Source organism: Amblyraja radiata, chromosome 7 (genome assembly GCF_010909765.2).
Source record: "Amblyraja radiata isolate CabotCenter1 chromosome 7, sAmbRad1.1.pri, whole genome shotgun sequence".
Classification (NCBI taxonomy): domain Eukaryota; kingdom Metazoa; phylum Chordata; class Chondrichthyes; order Rajiformes; family Rajidae; genus Amblyraja; species Amblyraja radiata.
In genome coordinates, this window is record NC_045962.1 from 63,751,093 (window position 1) to 63,763,832 (window position 12,740).

Below are 12,740 nucleotides of genomic sequence, written 5' to 3' on the forward strand. Positions count from 1 at the left end.
AGATTCCTGAAGAATTTTGTTTGAGGAAGCAAGTTTCAAATCCGAGCAGAAGCATATTCAGCACACAGGAATTGTAAAGAGAAATTATGTAAATACCCTTGAGATCTCTCTTCAAGTATTCTAAATCTGTTGTAAAATTAATCTCCAGCTAATTCTTCCTGCTTTGTCAGAAGTACAGAAAAATAAAATATAATGACAAACCTAATTTCTAATCGCTAGGTTTCTTTAATAGGTAAAATTAATCGACATGTCAATCTTCTTTATTTAATGAGCAGCTTTCACACTGCTTTGGGTCCCACTTTGTCATTTAGCTGCTGTAATTATGCTACACTGCAGTGCGGACATTTTTAAAATCTAATCTCTACTGGATGAATGTATGAAGGAGAACTAAGATCAAGCACAGAATGTATGTTGAGAAATTGGATTGCACTTATTTATGCTGTACTAGCCCTGATGCAAAATCAGATCCCAGCATAAAAACACAAAATTGAACAAAAACCACTTTGAAACCATATTAGGGGCATTTTATATCTAGAAACAAGTGCGAAAATGAGACTCGTGTGATTCCCAACGGGACCTCATTCAATTTACCATAGGACCTGACAGTTTGCCACGCAATAATCAGCTGTTAGCAAACTCCCCCTGGAGCCACACAAGAACACATTTCCTTCCCAAAAATATACTTTTGCCTTCGCATGCGTATACTGGAAGAACAATAAAGATTGTCAATTTCTTAATTCACTGTACCAAGCAATTCAATATTTTTATTTACATATATCAATAACATAGATGTTTCATCCTTAAACATTGCAACAGTGAAAGGTTTGAGAGGTTATTACACATGGCCAGCCCTTCAGAATTCTGAGTGCCATTCATGCTCAGAACCATGCATATTATAACTGCCATAAAAGAATCAGAAGACTGCAGGTGAGAAGGAGGCAGTTCTGACAACAAAACAAAGGGACATGCACATCTTGGTCAAAGAGGTATATACCCCAGGAGAAAGGTCAGACCCATCATAAACAAGTCTAAGTAGAAGTTTCTACAGTGCTCTCTTAATATAATGGAGCAGTGCTGAAAGGTGTTCTCTCAAGATATATTAATGTGTTCTACACATTGTTGTTTACAATTGCAGATTGGGTAGGTGAGCTCAAAATAATATTTTATACAGAGTTCTGGGTACTTTACACAAGGTACCACTCATCAGGAAATACAGAGATGTTGAGGCAAGCCATTAAAGTGACCAAAGAAGGTTACAAATTCACACGCGATAATCTGTGTGGATGGAAGTGTGAGAGGGGATTTTTATAAATCCTCTAAACTCTCTTCCCTGGCTACTGGCATATTCTGTTTGTGATAAAAGATGAATGGTGGAGAAGATTAGTTTACATGCAATGGAGATGATGATTTTGCAAGCTCTTCACAAGAAGTGAATCATCACCAGGGAGCCCAGTATAGCCAGCACCAGTAATGCTTTTCTCCACTCTTCATTTGGAAGATGAGGCTATGACAGGAAACAGAGACATCACCCTTGATCTCCATCCTGCTCCTCTTCCTGCTCTGGCTTTTCATTTTGTGCCTGATTAACCTCAGGCACCAGATCTTGTGGTCTTCAAGTGAAATCAGCCATTCCGTTTGTTTGCAAACACAGAAAATAGGTGAAGGAGTAATGGGCCAGTCCCACTTACGCGACTTTTAGGCGACTGCTGGCACCTGTCATAAGTTGTTACAGGTCGCTGAAAATTTCCAACATGTTGAAAATCCAGCGGCGACCCAAACAATTATGATTCTTTGGGCGACTTCTCACAATCATACAGGCTTCACCCCGCGACATGCGAAGACATGTTAAAAATTTCCGCCGATTTGCAACGATCTATGGCGGGTGCCTGAAGTCGCCAAAAAAGTTGCGTAAGTGGGACCGGCCCATTACCCATTCGGCCCTTCGAGCCTGCACCACCATTCAAGATGATAATGGCTGATCATCCAAAATCAGTACCCCGTTCCTACTTTCTCCCCATATCCCTTGATTCCATTAGCCCTAAGAGCTATATCTAACTCTCTTAAATGTGTCGTGAAATGGCCACAACTGTCTTCTGTGGCAGAGAATCCCACAGATTCACAACTCTCTGGGTGAAAAAGTTTTTCCTCATCTCAGTCCTAAATGGCCTACCGTTTGTGGGCCTGTCCCACTTAGGTGATTTTTCAGTGGACTGCCGGCGCCTGCCAATTCGCCGGCACTCGCCTGAAAAATTGGCAACTGGAACGGCGACTGTCAGAGTAGAACGCACACACAAGTATATCACAAAGGCCGGGGCTAGCGGGGGAGCAGGGCTAGCGGGGGGAGTGCTGTCTGAAATTCACACGGTGCAATGCCAAGGTGATACAGACACACACCGCAATGAACAGGAAGGTTTAAGTCCTTTAAAAGAGGGGGAGGGTGAGGGGAAGGGTAGAAGGGGGGAGTAGGAGTGGGGAAGTAATGGAGACAGTTTTAAGAAGTCAGACAACTTTTAATAAGCCAGAGATACACAGCTAGACCCCCTCAACATCGGGAACATTTTTTCTGCATCTAGTCTGTCCAATCCCTTAAGAATGTTATATGTTTCTATAAGATACCCTCTCATCCTTCTAAACTCCAGTGAATACTAGCCCAGTCTATCCATTCTTTCATCATATGTCAGTCCTGCCATCCCGGAAATTAACCTGGTTAACTTACGCTGCACTCTCTCAATAGCACGAATGTCCTTTCTCAAATTAGGAGACCAAAACTGCACTCAGTACTCCAGGTGTGGTCTCACCAGGGCCCTGTACAACTGCAGTCAGAAACAGGTGAATTGATCATGGGGAACAAGGACATGGCGGACCAATTGAATACCTACTTTGGTTCTGTCAGGGGACCGGGGGTCAAATGAGATGAAGGAACTGAGTGAAATCCAGGTTAGTCGGGAAGTGGTGTTAGATAAATTGAATGGATTAAAGGCCGATAAATCCCCAGGGCCAGATAGGCTGCATCCCAGAATGCTTAAGGAAATAGCCCCAGAAATAGTGGATGCATTAGTGATAATTTTTCAAAACTCTTCAGATTCTGGAGTAGTTCCTGAGGATTGGAGGGTAGCTAATGTAACCCCACTTTTTAAAAAGGGGAGAGAGAAAACGGGGAATTACAGACCTATTAGTCTAACATCGGTAGTGGGGAAAATACTAGAGTCAGTTATTAAAGATGGGATAGCAACACATTAGGAAAGTGGTGAAATCATTGGACAAAGTCAGCATGGATTTATGAAAAGTAAATCATGTCTGATGAATCTTATAGAATTTTTCGAGAATGTAACCAGTTACATTCGGCACTTTTAGCATTGCAGTGATTAGTGTTTGGGCTAACATCCCGAAACCCAAACCATTGATTCAGAGACATGAAATTGAATCCCATTGTACAAAAGTGAATTAATTAAATAAAACTTGTTTTTTTTAATAAGTGGGTATCAGGAGAGGCTAATAAGAAGCTCCTGCATTGTTGCAAAGAATTTACAGGAAACAAAATCAGCTCTCCTTATTCAGTCTGATCTATATGTAGTTGACTCTTAACAGGCTCCTCAAATAACTGGGATTGGACCGCATTACTGGGACTCCTACCTATAATCATCTTCATCATAATCTTCAGCAATATGTCCTAAACCACATGTTTCAATATCAAGATTCTTGTATATTCACATCCCCTTCCTCCCTGCTCCACCATCAGAGGAACTATCTTTACCTTTCTTGGCTCTACGCTTCAGAATAATCTTGAATTTTTTTTTCAGAATTCATTTCTTCTTCACTTTTTACAGCCGCATTCTGACATTTCTTCTATAATTCTTTGGTTCACCAATATGTACAGATACTGACTATAATCTCCTAGGTAAAGTACCTTGAAGGAATTTCATTTCATAGCGAGATGCATCATACAAGCAGGCCCTTCATGCTGCTCATCAATCAGCCATTTGCACAAATCCTACATTAATCCGATATTTTGAATACTCCCCTCATTCTCATCAACTCACCACCCTGCATCCCTCCCAGATTCGACCACTCACTTGGACTTGAGGAGCAATTTACAGTGATGAATTAGCTTACTACCCTGCACGTTTCTGGGATGTGAAAATACCTGGAGGAAGCCAATTCAATCACGAGGGAATGCAAAGGTTACTACCTTCTCGAACAATACCTTCTGAGCAATGGAACATGCTTCCTTAAGCAGAGAATGGAACTTCAATGTTTTCATACTAATGCCATTCCTGGATTACTGAACAAGATGGGTCATGAAATCCAAAAGCTCATTATTTGCCTGCAAAATTTCTCATCTGATTAATGGGAGTGAAGAGTAAATCTTTTCTAGATTGCCATGCTATTATTGCTTAAAGGTTGCTTGAGTTCCTGGCTCATTGGTAATTAATTTTGTCAGGAGCATCTTCTTAAATATGTAATGTTTCTTAAAATTAATTTAAAATAGAAAATTCACCCATATATTTAATTGATGGAATATTGGAGCAGTTGTAATCCACCATATATATTTATACATAGGTGAACATGAACCACAGCAATTCAAGGTTAAGTGAAGGATCTTAATAAAAGTGTATAGGACAAAATAGAACTACATAGCCATCTTGTTTGATGAAGCCCATTCTGTCCTCTTAGCCCCCACCCACCAACAAAGTACACATTGAGTCAAAAGGGATTCCTCATGCAAAAAGAGATTGTTGTGATTGTTGAGGGATCACAATCCTTGGGCATCAGTTTACAAGTGCTTGAGAACAGTGTCCAAGGCTCAATCACATTCAGCAGTGTCATCAATGACCTTCGTTCTATCTTAAGGTAACAAGTGGGAATGTTATTGATGATTACACCATGTGCAATTCCATTTGCACCTTATTTGCATTTAGATGTGGCATATAACGATAACATTTAGGTATGAGCTGATATAGGGCCCGATGCTTGCGCCGGGCCACAAATATCAAGCAGGACACATCCCACCCTGCCAACCACCTTTTCACTCCGCAGACTAAAAAATAGTTTCTACCCATGTGCGATAAAAGAGCTTAATTCCAACAGAGAACACTGGGGAAGCAAAATGTAATTCCAAGAAATCCCGCCAAATTCTTTTAAATTCTTTTTAAATATTTATTTATTATTTTACTAATAAGTGTACATATGTGTCAATGGTTGTCGTGTTTGTATTTTTTTAACCGGAGGAGATGTAATGGAATTTCGTTGCACAGTATTGTGTAATGACAATAAACGTATTCATTCATTCAAGAGTAAAATGGAATGCTCTCCATTTTCCCTCAATCAATTCAGTGGCAACAGCTCTCAAGAAGCTTGAAAACACTGAGGGTAACTCCTCTAAACAATATCTCCTTCACCAGTGGCACGGTACCCGGACGTGGCGTCGAAGGACGAGAAGCTGAAGCAAAGAAGTGGAAGCCAAATAACCGAACGGAAACAAAGCCGAAACGCCAAATAACCGAAAGCGTACGAAGCCGAAACGCCAACTAACCGAAAGGGCGGGACGCCTAAAAGCCAACAAACTCACCGAATGGCCGCTCTGCTGAAACGCCAACTCACCGAAAGGCTACGTCGCCTACAAACCAACTCACTGAATGGTCGCTCTACCGAAACGTCAAATAACGGACATGACGTCGCCAGGGGGGGGTGGCGGGACTTGTCAGCAATTGGTCCAGACCCCTGCGTCCATCACATCACTGGCCGGTGGAGATGGGAGGGTGGGAGTTATTTTCTAACACAAGCCATAGGTGACCGGGCACTCTGAACCCTATGGCTGCCAATGCCCCGAGCCGTCTGTCCCCGCGGCTGGGGTGGTGGGTGAATCACTCGGCGTGGGTGTCGGGGGGTGATGGCGGTGCATCGCGGTCAGTGACTCTGGGTGGGTGGAAGGACCAGCGAAGGTGCGCATCGCTCAGGACAGCCCCCACTCTCCCACGGCCATCGTCCGCGGGTTGCGGGTCGGGTGGAGCGGAGGTTTGGGACAATGTTCATGCCTTCACAGTGATGTGATGGACGCGGGGGGTCTGGACCAATCGCTGACAAGTCCCGCCCCCCGGCAACTTCAAGTCAGTTATTGGAGTTTTCTGTTGAGCGGCAATTGGTCCTTTGGCTTGTAGGCACCACCGCCTTTCGGGTAGGTGGCGTTTCGACAGAGCGGCCATTCGGTAAGTTTGCTTTTAGGCGACGCAGCCTTTCGGTTCGTTGGCTTTTAGGTGTCTCGCCCTTTCGGTTAGTTTGCATTTAGGTGTCCCATCCTTTCGGTTATTAGGAATTTTGTTTTCGGACTCTTTTGGTTCATTGGCGTTTTGGCCTCGTTTCTATTCGGTTCTTTGGTTTCGGCTTCTTTGCTTTGGCTTCTTGTCTGTCGGCGCCGCGTCCACACACGGTCTATTTATCTCCTGCTTTATCTGTTTGCTCTTTCATTGCTTATCTTCGAAAGAATATTTATGTTAAGTTAAATATATTCCATGATGTTACAAACTCTGGCCAAGCATTCATTGTTCATACTGTATCTTGATTGCAAAACCTACTTAAAATCTCTTGTAGCTCCTTACATATGGGATTAAGCATGAACATTTCTTTTTTCTGTTCTGTCACAGAGGGCTATAGTGAATATAATGATTCATTCTGAAGTATCTTTTCTTTAGAAGATAAGCAATAAATTAGCAGATAAAGCAGAAGATGAATAGATAAGTGGCTGCAGTAGAGTGATAAATGACTCAAAATAAACACCTTGGGTCTTCATGACAAAAAATGTAGTATTTTCTGCTGCATCTTCTGCATTAATGCTCCTTGTGAAATCAAAAGCCAGCTAAATAGGAGGAGAGATTCTTTCATTCTGAAAGACAAAACAGCTGGAGTAACTTAATGGGTCAGGCAGCATCTCTGGAGAAAATAAATAATTAACGTTTTGGGTCAAGACCCTTCTTCAGATTGAGAGTCAGGGGTGAGGGAAGCGAGAGGTATGAAAAGGTACAGAACAAAGCAGAGATGGTTCCAATGGTCAAAGAGCCTACAATGGTCCATCGTTGGCTGAGGAAGAGGTGAACATTAATGAATAAGAACAGTGAAATTAGCAAGACGACTAAGGTGGGGGAGGGATGGAGAGAAAGGGAATGCAGGGGTTACTTGAAATAGGAGAAATTAAAATTCATACCGCATGATTGTCAACTGCCCAAGCAAAATTCAGAGCAAATGTTTCCACTTGTGGGAGAGTCTTGGAGCAGAGGACATAACCTCAGAATAAAAGGACATACCTTTAGAAAGGATTCAAGAAGGAACTGCAGATGCTGGAAAATCTGTGTACCTACCTTTAGAAAGGAGATGAGAAGGAATTTATTTAGTCACAGGGTGGTGAATTTGTGGAATTCATTGCCACAGATGGCTGTAGAGTCCAAGTCAACGGATATTTTTAAGGTGGAGATTGACAGATTCTTGATTAGGAAAGGTGTCGGGATTTATGGGTCAAAGGCAGGAGAATAGGTTGAGAGGGAAAGATAGATCAGCTGTGATTGAATGGCGGAGTAGACCATGGGTCAAATGATCTATTTCTGCTTCTATCACATGAAATATGAAGTGCTGTTCCTCTAATTTGCAATGTGGTTTCATTCTGATCTCTCCTACCAACTGTCCCATGCTCAGTGTGTCTATCAACAGTGGTTGGCTTATGTGCTGATTTACCAGTGTTTCTCTTTTGGACAGATGCTCTGGCCAGGTAAAGCAAAATTCTTAAAAGATGTGTATATAGATAATAAACAATAGGTGCAGGAGTAGGCCATTTAGGCCTTCGAGCCAGCACCGCCATTCAACGTTTCTGAAAGTCCAGGTACACTACATCCACTGGCTCTCCCTTGTTCATTTTCCTAGTTACATCTTCACAATATTCCAGAAGATTAATCAAGCATGATTTCCCCTTCGTAAATCCATGCTGACTCTGACTGATCCTGTTACTGCTTTCCAAATGTGCGGCTATCTCATCTTTTATAATTGACTCCAGCATCTTCCCCACCACTGATGTCAGGCTAACTTTCTCTCTCCCGCCTTTCCTTAAAAAGTGGGATAACATTAGCTACCCTCCAATCCACAGGAACTGATCCTGAGTCTATAGAACATTGGACAATTATCACCAATGCATCCACGATTTCAAGAGCCACTTCCTTAAGTACCCTGGGATGCAGACCATCAGGCCCTGGGGATTTATCAGCCTTTAGTCGCATCAGTCTATCCAACACCATTTCCTGCCTTATGTGGATTTCATTCAGTTCCTCCGTCACACCAGATCCTCTGGCCACTACTATATCAGGAAGATTGTTTGTGGCCTCCTTAGTGTAGACAGATCCAAAGTACCTGTTCAACTCATCTGCCATTTCCTTGTTCCCCATAATAAATTCACCTTTAGAAGCAATTATTGCAATAACTGAATATGGAATGTACCTCTTGCGCAACTAGTTGATCATTGAGAGCAGAAAATCTGGCATCCGAGTTCAATTAATTCTTACATTAGTAATTAGTTGTACTTTCTTTACCTTAATTAAATTTGACACAAATGACATTTACACAATGTTTGAACAAATATTCCAAAATATTGAATGTAAATTAGTGACATGTTTCTTCTTAAACAAATATAATTACTTTTTCTTATCGTTCATTGGCTATATTTAAGAGGGAGTTTGATGTGGCCCTTGTGGGTAAAGGGATCAGGGGGTATGGCAAGAAGGCAGGTCCAGAATACTGAGTTGGATGATCAGCCATGATCATATTGAATGGTGGTGCAGGCTTGAAGGGCCGAATGGCCAACTCCTGCACCTATGTTTCTATGTTTCAGTCGTAGTTTGACATTATTGTACTTTAAAAGGTTTCATTTGGTTGACAAGGGTTAGTGCTGTCAGGGGTTCCTGTACCTGCATTTAAAAATATATTCCTTTCACCCAACATCTACAAGACTAGGTCCTCTACCAATCTGTCCCCTGCAACACCACACTGCCCCTTGGCAATAAAGGTTCATGGCAAGACCTGGGAAACGTGGACCTCTTATCATACCTTTGGAGTCAATGCTCAGCAAAAGCAGGTAATAATGATGCAATTTACCACCACTTTCATGAATTGGCAGAGTCTTTGGTTGGTCAAGGAAATAGGTATATGAAGATTAAAACCTTTGAACTGATACACAACTCATGGTCCTCTGAACGGAAGTGATCTCTGCATTCCTATAAAGTAGACCAGGCCTACTTTGTTTAGTTTAGTTTAGTTTTGTTTATTGGCACATGCACAGAGGTGCACTGAAAAGCTTTTTTGTTGCATGCTATCACATAGTCAGCGGAAAGACTATACTTAAATCAGGCAATCACAATGATTTTGAAAACCCTCACCAAAACTATCTTTGTATAATCTTCCAAATTCAACTGACGAATAAAGGAACTATAATCAACATTTACTTCCAAGTCAACAGCACCAGCACTTAGGCTCAGTTGACTTTGTTGAGCAGGCCACATTAAATGACCACTAGGGGCGCCACAATGTTGGCAGCCCCGCCAATAGTCTGTTTGTTTTTCGTCTTTTTTTTTCATTTTTAGTGTTAAAAGTTTGTGTAAATGCTCTCTGGTTTGTTTTATGTGGGGGTAGGGGTCCGGAGAAACTTTTTTTTCAGTTTCTTATCTTGCCGGAGATGCAGTTAATTTTCGGATTGCATTCTCTGGTCGTTCTGCGGCCTACAATGGATGGAGCTGGAGGCCTCCTTGGACTGACCTTGGGCCCCACCGCCTGAGATCGCTCCAACCGTGGCCTGTGGACTTTTCATCGGGAGCTCGCAGTTTCGGGAGAGGCCGTCGATGTCGGGAGCTCCAACGTTGTGGAAGGTTCGACCAGCCCCGATGAGAGGTTCTATTGTCCAGCGCGGGGGAGCTGACATCCACCCGATGCAGGAGCTGATCGCCTCAACACAGAGGGCCGTCGCCAGCTACGAAAGTCAAGATCATCCCATCAACGGAGGGTTAGAAGCTCCCAACAAGATGAAACTAAAGTACTAAAACAAGCAGTGGAATAATCAACATCAGATATAAACTAAATGTGGTGAATTGCAATTTACTGTGACAATCTATTCCATCTTTCATACTTTGTAGATCTCCAGTATATTGCAAGACAAGGCAATAGGAGCAATATATTATGTTTTTTGTCAAATAGGTTTTCAAATTTCATCTTGTCGTCTCCCTGACGTGCTTAATTGCTGCTTTATCAAAGACTGGTTGTGGAGGGATTACTCCTTAATGTTAATGCTCAAATTAACATAAAATATTGAAACTTTTTTTTTGGATAATTGTTCAAATGCCATCATTTAAAAAAGTCAGGCAGCCCAGACACCAGTCCTGCTGATGGTTGAACACTGAATCCCAGCAGGCATGGAGCATTCTTGTGACAATGTTAAACTTCCCCATTTTTTGCTGCAATGGAAACTATCTGATGGTTGTGAACTGAACCTGTGTGGCATTGCACTTCGATCGACAAAGATATACAAACAGTGAGAACAATGGAATGCATTTGTGCAAAGCAAACCTTAGATCCACAAGGAAGCCCCTATGGGATTTGTCAACATCATTGACAACATAACATTTGAGTGAGACCAATTAGAAGCAATGCTGGGATAGTTCAACAGTCATCTGTGAAAATATTACCAGGCACAGATCTGCTGTGGAGAATATGGTAATAGCCCACTCTTAGCAGAAAGGTCTACCTTCACAGGCAATTCAAATTCATTTATTTACATAACCATGGTTGTGGAAAGCAGACAGTGAATTACATTAAACACCACTGCTCAAATAAAGTGAGCTGGCAGTTTGTTAAGCACCAACAACATCTCAAGCTACAACTTGGCTTCAAAGCCTGGCCATAACATTTAATGTTGTGGATCCAATTGTCACATGATCTGATTAAATAGTAAATTCACCTTTAATAGAGATCAACCACATAAAATCTGAAGCTTATCTGGGGTTGATTGATTATGCAGTTGTCTCTGAGGCAGAAGTTTGTTTGTTCAAGTCCTACCCTAGAACTGTGCACTTAATCTTAGCTGATGCTCCAGTGTATCACTGAGGTGATACTCTAATGCTGCAGCTGCCATCTATTAGAATGGTAAATTGGTGTCTGCATTTAAAGAGAAACAAGAGGCTCTCATGTTGGTCTGGCAAATCCCACCCAAAAATATTATCAAAGCATTCAACTGTGCAAAAACGTTGCTAGGATTTGCTTACATAATAGACCTGATGTATGTGGAACAGAATATAACTGTCATTTGTTTATATCTCTTGATAGTAAAGGGGCTGTCCCACTGCGGCGACCTAATCTCAAGATTCAAGATACATTTAATTGTCACATGTGTCACACAAATAAAGAACACGCAGTATAGAATTTGACATAAAACATCCCCACACAGCAGAATCAAAGTTTCCCACTGTGTGGGAAGGCACCAAAGTCTGCGAGTTTGGAAGAGTTTGCCCTCGACTCAAACTCGCAGCATGGTCGACACGTGGTCCAATTAGGTCCTATGAGGTCACTGGAACTCTCCTTCATGCTCGAGGGAAGTTCCTGCATTCTCACAGCCTCAGCTAGGTCGAGGAAAATGTTTCAGCATGAGAGAGGGGGGGGGGGGGGGGGGTGGGGGGTGGACACTTTTAAGAAGTTGCACAACCCTAACCCTAAGCCTAATGCACGTTTAATAAAGTTTAGCGGGCATTTTACTTACCGGTTGGTTTTCCTTTGTCCTGTAAACTCCAATGAGCCAATTAAAATGCCTGGTCAGCGATGGAGATTGCCTATGGCTGCCCTCAACTGCCTATAACTACATAACGACCCCACTCCACTGCACTACGAGTTCAAAAGAACCATGCTGACAAATTTTTACTTGCGAAAAAAATTTCAACATGCTGAAAATTTTTCCGCCACCTAGCTGAGGCCGTGAAAATGCGGGAATGCCAACCAACATGGCCCAGCTACTCTAGTCCCACCTGCCTGCAATTGGCCCATATCCTAAACCTATCCTATCCATATACCAGTCCGGATGTTTTTTAAACGTTGCGATAATACCTGCCTCAACTACCTCCTCTGGCAGCTTGTTCCATATACCAACCACCTTTGTCAAAAAAAAGTTGCCCCTCAGGTTCCTTTTAAATCTTTCCCCCCTCACCCTAAACCTATGTCCTTTCGTTCTGGATTCCCCTGCTCTGGGTAAAAGACTGTGTATTTACCCTATCTATGTCTCTCATGATCTTCTTCACCTCAATAAAATTACCCCTCATCCTCCTGAGCTGCAAGGAATAAAGTTCTAGCCTGCTCAACATTTACCCCAGGCCCTCAGTTCCTGGCAACATCCTTGTAAACCTTCTCTACATCCTTCCCAGCTTAACAACATCTTTCCTGTAACAGGGTGATCAAAATTGAATACAATAGCCCAAAATGTAGCCTCACCAATGTCTTGTGTAGGTGGAACACCCATTTATCGGCACCCTCGGTTCCCAAGCCTTACTGGATTATCCATTATTCCGTACCAACAGAGGTCATGTCATAATGAAACAGCAATACACCACTGGCATAGAAACATAGAAAATAGGTGCAGGATTAGGCCATTCGGCCCTTCGAGCCTGCACCGCCATTCAATATGATCATGGCTGATCATCCAACTCAGTATCCTGTACCTGCTTTCTCTCCAT

The 12,740-nt window shown here is 42.3% G+C and overlaps 1 protein-coding gene across 1 annotated transcript in view; it reads right to left on the minus strand.

Annotated features, from left to right (window-relative positions):
* Positions 1-3,743: 3,743 nt before the first annotated feature.
* LOC116975511 (von Willebrand factor D and EGF domain-containing protein-like) overlaps positions 3,744-12,740 on the minus strand; it is a 244,904-nt gene continuing 235,907 nt past the window's right edge. Inside the window, exon 32 of the transcript XR_004412640.1 lies at positions 3,744-3,754. The gene's annotated coding sequence lies outside the window, so the exon portion shown is untranslated. The remainder of the gene's footprint in view (positions 3,755-12,740) is intronic.